This window comes from Limanda limanda, chromosome 15 (assembly GCF_963576545.1).
Source record: "Limanda limanda chromosome 15, fLimLim1.1, whole genome shotgun sequence".
NCBI classification, from domain to species: domain Eukaryota; kingdom Metazoa; phylum Chordata; class Actinopteri; order Pleuronectiformes; family Pleuronectidae; genus Limanda; species Limanda limanda.
Genome location: NC_083650.1, coordinates 11,912,796 through 11,927,298, shown reverse-complemented (window position 1 = coordinate 11,927,298; position 14,503 = coordinate 11,912,796). Strand labels below are relative to the sequence as shown.

Sequence of the window (14,503 nt, the reverse complement as noted above, 5' to 3'; positions counted from 1 at the left end):
GAACATCTCAGATTGAAGATAGGGGTTGGCGTGTGTGTGTGTGTGTGTGTGTTTGTGTGTACTTAACGTGTGGAGGATATCTGAAGGGCAAGCCATGACTGCCATTGACATTGCATTGGGCGTTTTGGGGAAAATAATATCTGGGGGGTGCTGCTATCGTTACCTATTTTTCTTCTAGTACAGAAAAAAAGTTGTTGACTCATTTAGGTGGCACATGACAAAAGTCTTATTTGAATTGACATTGCTGTGTGTTTGATTTGAAGAAGATGTTAAGAGAACAGTGTCTTCCCTCCTGTCTGAGGAGAAGAAAAGTGAAGACCTAGACAGACAATAAAAGTGTGTAATTTAGTGAACAGGTCCATTGAGCATCTGAACCCATTCGTCAAAGGTTCTTGAGTAACAACTTCAGTGTGATTGACAGCACAGAAGAGTGTGATGCAGAGACAGGTGGAGGTGATTGGAGGAAGCGTGGGGTTTAGTCTCGACAAAACTGCAATCACACACACACAACCAACCACTGGTGTTTTGCCTGAGGGATGGCAGTGTGGGAGAAAACTGCAACCGCTCTTACGATCAATCATTTAGTTTTGACAGAACTTTGGACAATGTCTAGTCAATAACCCAAAGCCTGTGAACATTCACACCAACACACATACACGTACAAACACATGTGCATAACACACACACACACGCACACACACGATGCGCGTGCACAGCTGTGAAACAGTCAGAGAAGAAAGCACAGTGGGAAAACCCGATCAATATCTGTCAATTAGCCCACGAGTCAAAATAAATTCAATGTCTCCCAGTGCGCACAGTGTCTAACAGGCCAATCAGGACAAGTTTATCGGTGAATGTCGTCGACTCAGTGGTGATGCCATGAGGAACAGTCAGCAGACTTAAACCTGGACTGTAGCTTTTGGAGCAATATCCTGAAATGAAGTTTTTTAGGGAAAGGCTTAGATTTAATCATAACCCAACTTTATTTTAAATCCTTCCTAAAAGCTTTGAATTGTATTAAGATTACAGAAGACTTTGGAGACTAAACACACCCTACATGATTTAATACAGATGATACAGACATTTATTAATTTCTTACATAGCAGTTTAACTTTTACCATCGTATTTCTTTCATTTTCATTTAACTCATCTTTCTATCTATATGATTTTTGATACTAGATTATGTTACTTTTAAATTCCATCTTGTTGCCCTTTATGATGTAGATGCAGATTAAGTTTCCAATTGGAAGAATCTATGTGTATACTTGCACTGTAGACCCATGGTAGAAGAAGTTGTTGAACTAGCATTTATGCAAAATGTCGTGCGGAGAACATGATATTACCCAGACTGGCCTTGCTCTAGCTCCAAAATGGCTGCCCTTATAATTGCACCTCTGTCAGCCTGAGGCCAGGTTGTCAGAGGGACAGCTTATGTCTCCCAGGATAGAGATGCTGAAGTCAGCAAAATCCTGATCCAGCTAAGTATGCACAGTGTTACAAAGTAGAGGAAAATGGGACCAATTGCATTTTGGAGGCTACAATATGGTTCGAGGTATTAGAGTTGTGTGACAGAAGGTTAGTGAGAAATGATCTGCTGAACTGGGAACTTTGTGTTCAGCCTCACAGAGCTGAGTCTCTGTGTCCTGAGTCTCCTGATCAATCAGTCTGTACTTCCTCTCAAGCCGTCTTGCCAAACAACACACTTATACATTCTAAACATGCAGACTTTGAGAGTCCAACCACATACATTTGTGTTCTTGGAAATCCATTTGCCTTAATCATCTAAATTGCACACCACTCACTCTCGGTGTTTGCCTGTTGGCCGCAGGGCCTGAAAATCCTATTTTCCCCCTGAATATCCCCTCTGGCACTGGTAAACCGATTACTCACACTGCAACCTGACGTTCCATAAGTGCTTCTCCCCAGGCACCTCGGCTTGGCATCAGAATTTCATAAGAGTTAATGGAGTCTACTAATCAAAACACAGACACACACACACACACACACACACACACACACACACACTCATAAACACACAACTGGACACGCACAAACTCACAGACGGGTTTTGATTGAGTGGTGGGGTGACAGTCGTGACAGCAGTGCGATCGTTACTGACCTGGATCGGCACAACAGCCACTGACATTACCCTCAAAGGTGGAACCAAAACTAATATCATATAAAGAGTGGAGAGAGGGGAGGCACAGGGAGGGAGAGAGAGAGAGAGAGGCTGGTGTTGAGGCTGACCAGTAAAAGACACAGAGAGAAAAAATGATACATCACTTCTATGTTCATACAGTTGTTTTTCTTCTTTTTGAATAAAGGGAAGAGCTTGAAGCTAGAATACAAGACATTTTCACAGACCAGTTGAGGCTTGAAGAAACACTTCAAAGTTTTGTACTGGGAGGTCATAACAAAGTTTGTAGGGAGCTTCAACTCTCCAGCTCCAAGTGCTTATCCAGTTGGAATGTACGAACTTTGGGATACTTTCTGCAGAGTTTCCAGCAATACAATGCAACTTTTTCCAACAAAGCAGCAGCTTCGAAATTAGTTTGACGGTACACTGACTCGGAATAGGGAGAGTGCTGCTGCTTTCATTCCCACTTCTCACACCAAACTTCTGGTCTTGACAATTCAACACAAACAGGCCCAGTAGGTTCAAAAGTTATGCTGAGCTGTAGATCGATAACCAAGTCTAGAGTTTTATTTATGCTGCCTTTACATACAAATAGCGATCCATCCATTTCAAACGATGAAACTGTCACTGCCGTCATACTTCAATGGAACCATTTACCTTGGCATGGTTGTTTAGCAATACTTCCACGTGTGGAAGGAGCAGATTCAACAGTTTCTCAACTATCATGGCGCCCCAGGAGGAGGAGGAGAGTAAGCAGTCAGAGCTCTGATCAACAGATTGATTGGCTGCAGATGGCGCTGTTGCTCACTTTAAGTTATGTGGTGTTGCTTTAAAATGTAATAGTAATAACTTACTTGCAGTTTCAGCCATTTCCACAATTGCCGCTCTGCGCAGAGCCGTGTCCTTGGCGATCAGCTGGGACCGGGTTGTTAGAAAAAGACATTTCCTGACAGCCTGGTCCTTATCGCTCCCCTGGAGAAAAGCTGTAGTCAGGCATAAAAAAATTCAACCGGCGATAATTATATTTTCTTTTTCCTGGGATTTCAGAACATTTTGACATTCCATACCTGGAGAGCCAGAAATAAAAAGCACACAATAGGAGCGGATTAGTTTTGTATTAATGGAACAAAAAAATATAAAAGCTACCTGAAAATGCTTTCCCTGCATTTCAAGCACTTCAGTTTGCCAGGCATGACCAAGCAAGGCATTGAAGCGTGTCTTAAATTCAGGAGCAGCAATATCCAATTTTAAACGGATATTACTTGAATGAAATGATAATGGAAATGTACTTTTTTTTAGGATAGCATATGTCTCAAGGTTGTCGTAATTCAGTCACCATCTTGTTTTTTACAACCACAAGATGTTTGCTTCTAATGAGCGGTGCTCTCGTACTGAGGCACACTCGGAGAAAGTCATTAAACTTGGTAACGATTATTAATGAGGCCGGTATAAAATTCATGGGCTGAAATATGGGCCTGTTGTTTCCGTCCTGTGTGTCCGTGACCGAGAGAAGGCTCTGCTGGCTTTGAGGGGACATTACTGACGGTGTGTAATCACACTCCTCGCTCTCCTCTCTGAGCAGGATAAGTGCAGTTTGGGGACTGAACCAGTTAATTAAAGTTTCATTTTATGCCTCTTAATAAGCCTGTAAAGTTCTCACGGCTTTGACATGCCAATCATGCTCTTATTTATTGTGCTGCGTGGTCGTGTGCATGCTGGGAACCCGGGGTTGTCAGTCCCTTCATTCTCTCCTTTACTTCATCTTTCGTTCGTCTCCCACTCTAAGATTACTAATTTATTCCTGTTATTTATCCGAACGGCTTCACGGTGGATGTGTCAATGCATTATTTATGTCAAGGCTGTGATGGTGAAATTCCTGTTAGAAGTAATGGCAAGGCTCAAGCAGTTTCGTATAACAGGGGATACATTTATTTTAAATAACCGCTTCAATCCAGATTGATGGAATAGTCAGGGACCACCAAACCTCTCATTAACACTTCAATGTTTCCGCCTTCTTATTTATGAGCTAATCTATATTTGAGCAATAAAGCTTTTATCATAAGCTTTTACTGGCCGTTGGATTTTCAAGTTAAGATTTGATTGCAGCATTCTGAATCATCTGCTGGTACCTAACGTAATTTTCATACCTTGTCGAAATGCAAAATGAGACAGAGGGACGACATTTGTCCGTAGCCATGCATAAAACATTTGAGCTTATCAAGTTGTCTCCGCCAAGGAGGTAATGTTTTGTCAGTGTTTGTTTGTTTGCTGGCAGCATTACACAAAAACACCCACACAAATAGAAACTTGGTGGAAAGATGGTATGAGTCAGGAAATAACCCATTACATTTTGGTGCAGATGTGGATCAGGGGGCTTATCCAGAACCTTTTTTTTAAAACTTTCTGTAACATGGGTGTTTTTGTCACTTTTTCACCAATTTCCCAGGAACTGATTTATAGATCTAAATAAAATACAACCAGGCTCTACAACCAGGACTGATGTCTATGAGCATGTGAAATTTGGTGCATCATGATTGGATTTAGAGAATGGCCTTAGTATGGTTTGCACTCCATTGAGTTCCAGGGCCAGTCTAGTTGTGGCTTGTGGAGAGGTATTTAAGCTACACTTGTCACTTACTTTAAATAAAAAAATCATATCTCATCTAATCTTTCATGTAGCTTGGAGGATGAGTGAACATTAGACCACTCTAAATGTGTTGAATGTGGAAACATGATCCCAAGTGCATTCACTAAAGGATTTGAGAAGCTCCTGATTGGATAAGAAACGATTGAATCATCTGGATACTGCTCTACGATATGAGCAAAATGTTGTAATTCGTCTCTATCTGTATATCATATCCAAATCGATACATGCTTGTTACTACCATTTCTTGGTGTGTATATTTGGGCCGTGTCTTTGCAGATGTTAAGTTGCAACATCAGCCATCATCTCCTGCCATCTTCATGATTTAATGCAGTATGATGTGCTGCAGGCTGACTCTGAGATTTGTTTCAAGCACTTAAGTGTACTTTTGTGGCTCTAGTTTAGTCTCTCCGAACTGTTTGTCTTATGGCTGGTTAAAAAACAGTTAGTGGTGCATAAGTCTGTTGAGGGAACTGAACTGTGGCAGGATTTGCTGTGGACGAACTCAACCATCATCGAAACGTATAAGATATTGCACCAGAGAGTAATTTGTGGCAAAAATAATAGAAATAGTATGAAATATTCAATATTTGTCGATATCCTATCACACTAATTAAACTACTTGTTTAATTTAGTGCGTGGTTTAGCGCAGGTAATCTGTGATTAGTACAGGGAAACATCAGTGTGTTTGATCTCATTGATATTCCTGAGTAGATTAAGGAGTTATTAGATTCTGACAGAGGTCTGTTTCAGATTTTTTTCACCTTCTCCTCTTTTACACGCCACACTTTTATAAATAAGAGATGGTATCATTGACAATCTCTTCTCCTCTCCTCTCCTCCCTCAGAGGTGGAAAAGGTGGTAGCGGTCGATGTCAAGTTAATCGATTTAGCTCCAGCTATCATGCCTGGGTGGGCAAAAGTCCTGACCTCGGTGGGCACAGATATGGAAAATAATGTGCCAGTGTGCAGGCTGTTTGTCACTGAGGGAGATTTATTCCTTTTGAACTTCAGTTCGGTAAGGGCAGAATCTCGGGCACCTCTCTGCTTGTCTGACGTTATCTGCAAGAGGAGATCACTTCCTGGGTCCCCACTGTAAGCCCGCCCCTGGGGGCCAAATCCTGACAACTCAATTGGCTGGAGGGCCACACTGACCCCTGACCCCTCCTCCCAGGGGGGAGTCACCTGGAACATGACTTAAAAAGGCTGAGCTCACAGAAACCTCTCTCTCTTCACCCAGATGCCCAAGCAACAACAGAACCCCTAGGGGTTCTACTAGTTAACTCAGTATTTTTAAGAGACTCTCTTTGTCCTCTCTTTTCCACGCTGCTCAAGTTGTTTTCTGACCTCAAGAGGTCTAACCACACGACTCAGTAACTAAGGAGGCGATTAGACGTTTGTTTAATATCATTTTATTTGAAGTCGTTTCATTTTCTTCTTTTATCTCAGTCAAAGTTTTATCTTGATAGGACCTTTCCTGTTTTAACTTGAAAGATCGAAACAGGAAGTGCCCCGCTGGACGGACTCCGACACTTCCATAGACTTTTCTTTTTTCCAACGATCCACAAACAGCTTCCACAAAGCCGTTCCCTGCAGAAGCGCGACGTTCATCCCGCTGAGGAGTAAGAGACAATTCACTCCGTTCCTGTAAAGCAGCACGATCTCCGCTGTTACAGAAGAAGACGAAGTTTCATTCCGTCACGGAGCACGAGAAAATCCGCTCCTTGTCCGGTCCAGCTGCTGAGCTCCGGAGCTCCGCTCGTGAGAGAGACCACGTGATTCACTGGCCCCCGACACATTCGCGCCGAGGCGCAGACACACCGCGAGGGTGGTACAGTAAGAGACTTGATTATCTGGGCAGATGTTAGTTTTGATACGTAGCATATTGTTTAATATTTGATTGTATCTGTTGCGAGACCGCTGAGTCTCATTGTTTTAGCCGGCTACGACGAGCCGCTACTTCCGGTTCATTTCCGGGTTTGGTGTTAGTGGTTGAGCGCTGCGAGGAAAGCCTCCAGCCACGCTGTTAACGTCTGTGTTAGTCTGCAGTGAGTTTACCGATCAGAACCTCAGCCCACAACGTCCGCTTTGGGCTGAGTGGTTAAATCACTGTTAATCTATCTCTGGCGTGTTTTTAAGAGCTTCTTTGAACTCTCCTTACATGTTTTCTCTCTCTCTCTCCTTCTAAACCGACCTATACACACTTCTGACCTGTATTTATAATACAGGTCATGTCACATAGTTAAATCTATGCTTAGAGAGGCTGAACACATCTGGAAACCATTCGGCCCCCAAAGCCAAGCAGAGATAAGAATTCTCTTTGTCTAAAATTTCCTCTGTGTAATTCATGTGACGACCACCAGTGTGCGCTCCGGCCACATGGTGTCATTAACATAGACTCCATCTTGAATAACGCAAGTTAACCCACCATTTTGAGCCTATTATTGCCACGCCTCCGCTCTCTCTCTCCTCCCATCCTGGCTCTAAATTCATAACGGCTCCGCCATCTTGTTTTGTAGTCAATCCGCCATTTTGAGAGTTTTTAGGCCTTGATTCCACGAATCATGATCGGCCTCCATCTTAGATGTGATGTCACTACGCGTCATCGCCACGCCCCTTCTTTTTCTCTCTCTCGCACACACACACACACACACACACACACACACACACACACACACACACACACACACACACACACACACACACACACACACACACACACACATTGATAGACACAGACAGATACACACACACAGAGACACATAGATGGACCAGAGGTTACATGCGTGTTCTAAATTGTGATAAGCTGCTGTTGTTATCTTTGAAATATGGGAGTTTGTTAAAATGATAAATCATTAAATAACACTAACTTTATTTCACATACACACACATAGACACACCCACACAGAGAGACACTTTGACACAGACACACACACACAGAGACAGACATACATAGGTAGACCGCAGGTTTTACATGTATTTTCTGAATTGTGATAAGTGCTGCTGCTGTGTTTATCTTTGAAATATCGGAGCTTGTTAAAATGATAAATCATTGAATAACATTATAACTTTATTTCCCCTTTTTAATAAATACTTTTGTAATTAAAGTATCTGTAGTCTGTTATTATTTGTGCATAAGTGTGTGATTGCAGCTGGATTATGATTGCCTGTGCTCGAACTTAGAAGCCTTCACTGTTTATTAAGTAATCGTTAATATTAAAATATTGACATTATTAATTTGACATTTATCATTATGAGACTGATAATTATAGCTTGACATCGTTGGTCCCTGGAAACCAGGGTGGTGCCCCCCTTTCTCAATTATTAATATAGATAGTATTATTCTTAAATTGATAATTTTATTGTTTTTGACTAATTATTTTCATTATTCTTGGTTGATAACCTTATCATTGTTAATTGATAGCTTGTACTTTCTAATTGATAATTCCTATTTTCTCATTAGTGGTTTTATTGTTATTTGATTACTGATCATCTTCAATTAATAATTTAATTATTTTGATAGATAATTTTTATTATTTTAATAATCATATTTCATGATTATTAATAATTAGCCAACGTCAAGTCTACTCCTATTGCACAACAGCAACAAGCTGCCCTTTAATGTCATTCCAAAGTTAAACATTTTTAACATCGCAGTGTGTTAACAGTGCTGCACGCCAATATGAAAGTAATAATCACACGCTAACATCCCTGAGATTCTATTTTAATATGATGTCACATATATTCTGTTATTGTTATTAATTAATTTGGAGATTTTTCTTTAATTGTTTCCTTCCTCTCTGTATCCATCTATTTGTGAGTCATTGTCGTGATTTGCATTGTGAAGTTGTTTGTGAGTCTAACCTGCTTTTAGTTTGGTGCTGGGAGACCAGATGCTCGTAATTACCACTCTGCAGGTCGGGTAATATTTTTTTTTTGTAAACAGGAAGCAGTAATGCACATCATGTTTTGTCCTTGTTGTTTTCAGTTGCAGTAAATTGTGCTAAATTTGAGTTGAGTAAGAAACAGCAGGTGTTCTTCAGCCTGAAAAATTAAGCTCGCAGCAGCCACCCACGGAGGGGGCTGCCTCATTTACATCCACACATGCTGATTGTCGTGAGACAGACACACAAGCAAACACACATAGCTCATTTTGACTAACGCATTTTTGCACTTTCTTATTAAAGCAGCAGCAAGCCTTTTCAAAACCTTTTTCTTTTGAAAGGTTTTTACGCTTGAGGTGTGTTAGGAAAGACCAAAGGCCGATGTGAAATTGGGAAAAGTAAAGAAAATATATGTCTGTTTAAAAATCTTATAATCATTTGAACAGAATTTGAGTTATAACTTTAAACCTTCTAGGCCTTTCATAGCAACCTATTTATTTTATTGCAGATAAACCTGTCTTCGTTTATATATCAGCCAACATGTAAGAAACTGAAAGAATAAGAAATGCAAGAATTTACCAAAAAAAGCTACATGTTTATGTTTGAGACAGTGTGTCATTACACAGTATATCCACTAGGGGCACAATAATTAAGTAAAGCCTGGTTAAATTATTATTTGTTCATGTAAAAAACAGACTCAGACAATATTACAGAATCAGAATTTTTGTAACTTCCTTTGATACAAAATTATATTAAGAAAATAATCTGTCGATATTGGCAATTATCACGATAAATGTCACATTAATATTTGTCTCATTATTTGTGCTCGCTCATATTAGCATTATATTGTTATATATTGGAGTTTTATTTTTTTTCTATTTATGAAAATATGCTGCAATAGTTTGTTTTATATTGTTTTATTGCCCATGTCCTAGTCTGATCTTGTATCTCCCCGAAGAAAAGCTTCCAATACAATTTGCCTGGGATAATGATTTTCTAATTATCTGCTAAATAAGTTTAACTGTGGGAACGTTGCAGTGCTGGCACAATACAATAATACGTATGAATGAATTATAACGGTACATTGGGACATTTTTGTGTATAGTTTCCCCCCTTTAAATGTTTTTTTGAATTTCTAACTTGCAGGAATAGTGAGCTTAGTGTGAAGCCGATCAAAGATTTGTAGTCTGCTGTGTGTGTGTGTGTGTGTGTGTGGGGGGGCCCTCTCAGTTGTTCCCTCTCTGTGATAGTGGTTGTGTTTTAAAACTCGAAACAGAGCCCAGTCATCGGGCCTCAGATCCTTTTTCTCTCGGAACCTCTCCAATTTATTTCAAAGACCTCCAGACAAAAACAAACCACATCTTACATGCCGTTAAATGTCATCAGGGTGGGGAGTCAGACAGAAACACACACACGGCTACACAAACACACACAGACTGTGGACAATAGCAATTTAATAATCTCAGATGTGATTCTGTAGGTCTGTCATTTTTGGAAAAAATATCAAATAACTTCAAACTGGGAGGGTACTGATATCATCTGAGCCTCTATCTCCTGTATTTTTTAAAAGGGTTTCCAGGCAGAGATCCAAATGAAGTTTTTACGGACTAATGCAGCCACCATTTAATGAGAAGTAGAGGGTCCAACCGTCAGTCACTTTAGGCACAGGGCACACACAGGAAACACACACACACACACACACACACACACACACACACACACACACACACACACACACACACACACACACACAGGACAAACACGCAGACAGAGACACAGACAGGTGAGAGCGAAACCCATTGATCTGTTGATTCAGAACTATAATGCCACAGCTGCTCTCTGTCAGCGCCTCCAAGCAGCTCGAGAAGAGCCTCTGTCACCGCCCGCCTGCCTCGGAGTCTGGCTTTATGTCAGCGTAATGCTTATGGGAAATATTTTTAGCATCTCTCTCATTTTGTCTGTGGATGAAGAGCGATAATACCAAAGCTGGCAGGAGGGAATGGGGTTTGTTATTGCATGATATGATTTCCTTAGAAAAATGTGTTTTTTTAAACAACGCACATTATGCAAAAAAAGATGCTCATAGTCTGATGTGTCCACGTACAAACCACATGGTGTCTTCTCATCACAGACTCTTTTTGACTTGATGGTCTAATCCTGTCTAGTCTGCTGTCCTGCAGGATTCACTTCCCATAGGATCTGTCTGATTGTGTCTGTTGTGTCTTATATCTTATATATCTCATATTGCATATACCTACTATTCACAGAAATCTCTGTTCGTCTTTCAACTACAAACTTGGCATGTGCATTGTGAAAGGCCAAATTCATAGACAATTCACTCAATTGGAATTGGCTGCAACACTGTTTCCTCCTGAGATTCCTAAAGTTTTTCTTCACCCGCCCCTAAGTCGACATAGCTTTGAGAAGATAATAAGTGCATTTCAATTTTTTGGTGAACTATCCCTTTAAGGGCCCAAGCAAGTGCAGTGTCAAATTTAGTGCGATTTTGACATTTGATATGTTCAAGGTTACACATTGAATAAACAGGGGGCTCTGTAGCATTGGCTGCTGGGACTCAACCTAAGTGATGTTATCGTTCACCACAACAGCACCGTCATGACAACGACAACTGATTCTCCAGTTTTAGGTTCTGTGTGAAGTCCGGCTTCACAGAACTTTGAATAAACAGGAGATCAGCTCTTTGTGGTGGTTGAGCAGCCTCAGGGTTCAGTTTCACTATTTCCAAAGTGCAGGATACTTTGGAAATATCATTTAATTTGTGCCTTTTCTCTAATTTGTCCATCTTTCTGCCAAGTTGTTTCCCCACACATTTGGCTGTGGTTGATGAGCAGGAGTGTCGATTTGTAGACAATTGGATAACGTCTTTAAGTATTTGTGAATCTCTATCACTTTTGTGAAGGGTCAAATATGCTCTGGCAGCTGCAAATGGATAGTTAAACAGGCAAAGTGTGTGGTAGTGGAACGAATATCTTTCTGTGATTTGGGTACAGCCAGAACAGTGCAGGATACTTTCAGTGCTGGATGCGTCTGATTCCAAACCTTACTCCCACTACTCCGCTCCTCTGAGGAATGTGTCATGTAAAATCTTTATGGGGGGGGCTTACATTAGATATGAATCACATCAAAGTGTGCAGCCACTTTCAGTCTGTGTGTGTGTGTGTGTGTGTGTGTGTGTGTGTGTGTGTGTGTGTGTGTGTTGTTTGGGCCTTTGAGTCAGTGACAGAGATTGTCTCACTTTTGCAACAAGGGGAAACTGTGCAAGTGTTCGTCCGTTCTCCACCTCTTGCTTCAGGAAAGCCTGCAACAGATTGTGTAAGCGTGAGCACATTCATGTGTGTGTGTGTGGGTTGCCTTCAACAGAGACTGAGAAAAAACAGACAGGTGTTTGTTCCACTTTCCCAGGTCTGTCTCTCCTGCTCGGCTGTGTCGTTACAGCAGCAGAGATGAATTGGTGCCTCCGTGTCTCCGTATCATAGCAGCTTCTTAACCAATCCTGCGCTGCTCCTCACTTTGCTTTGAGTTAGACAGGCGGTCTAAAGATAGAATGGAACAATGAGGACCGCTCTACCGCTCTGCTCTCACCAGCAATGATCGGGTACTTTATGTTTTCTTTGAATGGCTCAAACTTTGAAATAAGAACACCTGAACGCAGCCTGTCACTGATTATGCACCAGGTTACCTAACCTCCTTCCAGAAGAAGACAACCGGTACTAGCCTCTTCGACCTGTGTAGATTGCAACATGGATGCTGTATTTGCCAACAGTTGTTGTGCATATAACACATATTATATATTTAAGTGTGACTTGCAGCATCAACAGTTTTTTCGGTAATAAAGTATTCAATATAGAATAAGGTCGTTAGCATGAAGAGGGATAGATGAAGCATGACTGACGAGACAATATAATCGGTATTATCACAAAGCAATTTTATGGAAGGAGCAAAAACCACCTGAGCATTGAAACGCCGGATCTAATAATTTGCCTCTGTAAGTGTGTGTGTGTGTGTGCGTGTGTGTGTGTGTGTGTGTGTGTGCGTGTGTGTGTCTGTGTGTGCGTGTGCGTGTGTGTGTGTGTGTGTGTGTGTGTGTGTGTGTGTGTGTGTGTGTGTGCGTGTGCGTGTGCGTGTGCGTGTGTGTGTGCGTGTGCGTGTGCATACAGTAGGAAAGTGATGAGAGCTTTTGGCAGCTGCTCTCTCTGTCCCGATGCTGATGTGTGTGTGAGGAGAAATGCTGGTCAGTGCTCTTCTAACTTGGCGCGGAAACGAAGCGTCTCGCAGTTTTGAGGATCTTCGGTTATGCTGATGACACCGTTCCTCTCACATCTGTTAGTCGAAGTGCAGGTCGTCTCGGCTGAGCAGGAAAATCCTCCTCCTCTCCATCCCTCTCCTCCACCTCCTCCTCCTTCTCTCCCTCCCTCCTCCTCCCACATCCCTCTCTCTCTCTGCTAGATGTGCGACCTGCATTGTGGCTGTGATGACAGCGAGGCTTTAACAATAATCCCCTTGCCTCTGTTCTGCTCCTCACCTCCTTTATCAGCCCCTCGCCCTCGGCCAGCACGACACAGGCTGCTCTCTGCCACGACAAGACAGCTGTTGTGTGTCAGAGCGTCAAAAGTGTAGGTTTCCACTCGCCTCAGTCAAGAAGGAGAGCTTTTCACACATCCATATCTCAGATGGGAGGGGGGAACTCAAGTGACTCTAGTTGCATGTTGTTTGGTTTTAAAACATTTCTTCATACCCTGGATCATCAGGACCATCTGTATCCTCCATGCAGGAAACACTCCCACAGCCACCACACGCACACAGAAGCCACTTTTATCATGGTTTGACGAGAGGGTAATACATGCACATCCATCCGAGCTTTAATAACCACCTGCACGGAGGAAATCGAGCGAAAACCAATGACGACAGTGGAGTTTTCACTTAGCAGAGATTTCTGTCAGACTGCCAGGCTGAACTTCAAATGAACTTCATGCTGTCGTACTTCCTTTCTACCTTTTGCAGCCAAAGCTGTTTTTCTTCTAAGGTTGCGCTGCTCACAACATGCACTCTAATAGGCCAGTTCTTGTCACCGACTCCCTCTAAAGGTGTGATTCATACTCACATTATCTGACTTTACAATTGGGTGATTTTTTTTTTATGTCTGTGTCTTTCTGACCTTGTGGAAATTTGGCTTTTTTGAGTGTAGCACTTGAAAAAAAGTTAGAGACAGATGGGAAACCAGACTCAGTAATTGAACTGGCTAATGGCCCAATAGGAAAGTATGATATTAAAACACGACCACATGCACACATTCACACATATACCCTCACAGACGCTGCCCCCTGGTTGAATCGTATAAAACTGTGATATTTCTCTGCAGCACACCTCGCTCTCTCTTCTCCACCCGTCTTCTCCTCCTCTGCTCCCATTCAGCTGCCTCCTGGCAAGGGGGCGGGGGGGCATGTTTGTCTTATCGCCCTCGGCCAGCTGCGTTTCGGATTTGGGATCTCGGGGTCTCTCCTTCCCTCGGCCCTCCTCGCACTAAAAAAGGGGGGGGGGACAATGATTTGGCTCTCAAACAATTATTCTACGCAGGCAGACACACAATGACACACAAACGCTATCATGCAGACACACACACACACATGAACACACTCTCGGAGCTCATCCAGATTTCATGGCTGCAAGTTGTGTGGACCTTCGAGTCAAAGTAATATTGAAGAGGAAATTTTGTCCGGCTCCATTCTGGTGTCTCTTTCCTCTTCACCTGCTTGTCTATGTAGCACCACCTGCTCATGTCTGTTAATGACCACAGCCGCTCTCTTCTCCCCAATGCTCC

At 42.1% G+C, this 14,503-nt stretch overlaps 1 protein-coding gene across 4 annotated transcripts in view; it reads left to right on the top strand.

Moving 5' to 3' along the window:
* Positions 1 to 14,503, top strand: part of LOC133020724 (Kv channel-interacting protein 2) — a 97,754-nt gene that overhangs the window by 6,038 nt on the left and 77,213 nt on the right. The window lies entirely within an intron of this gene.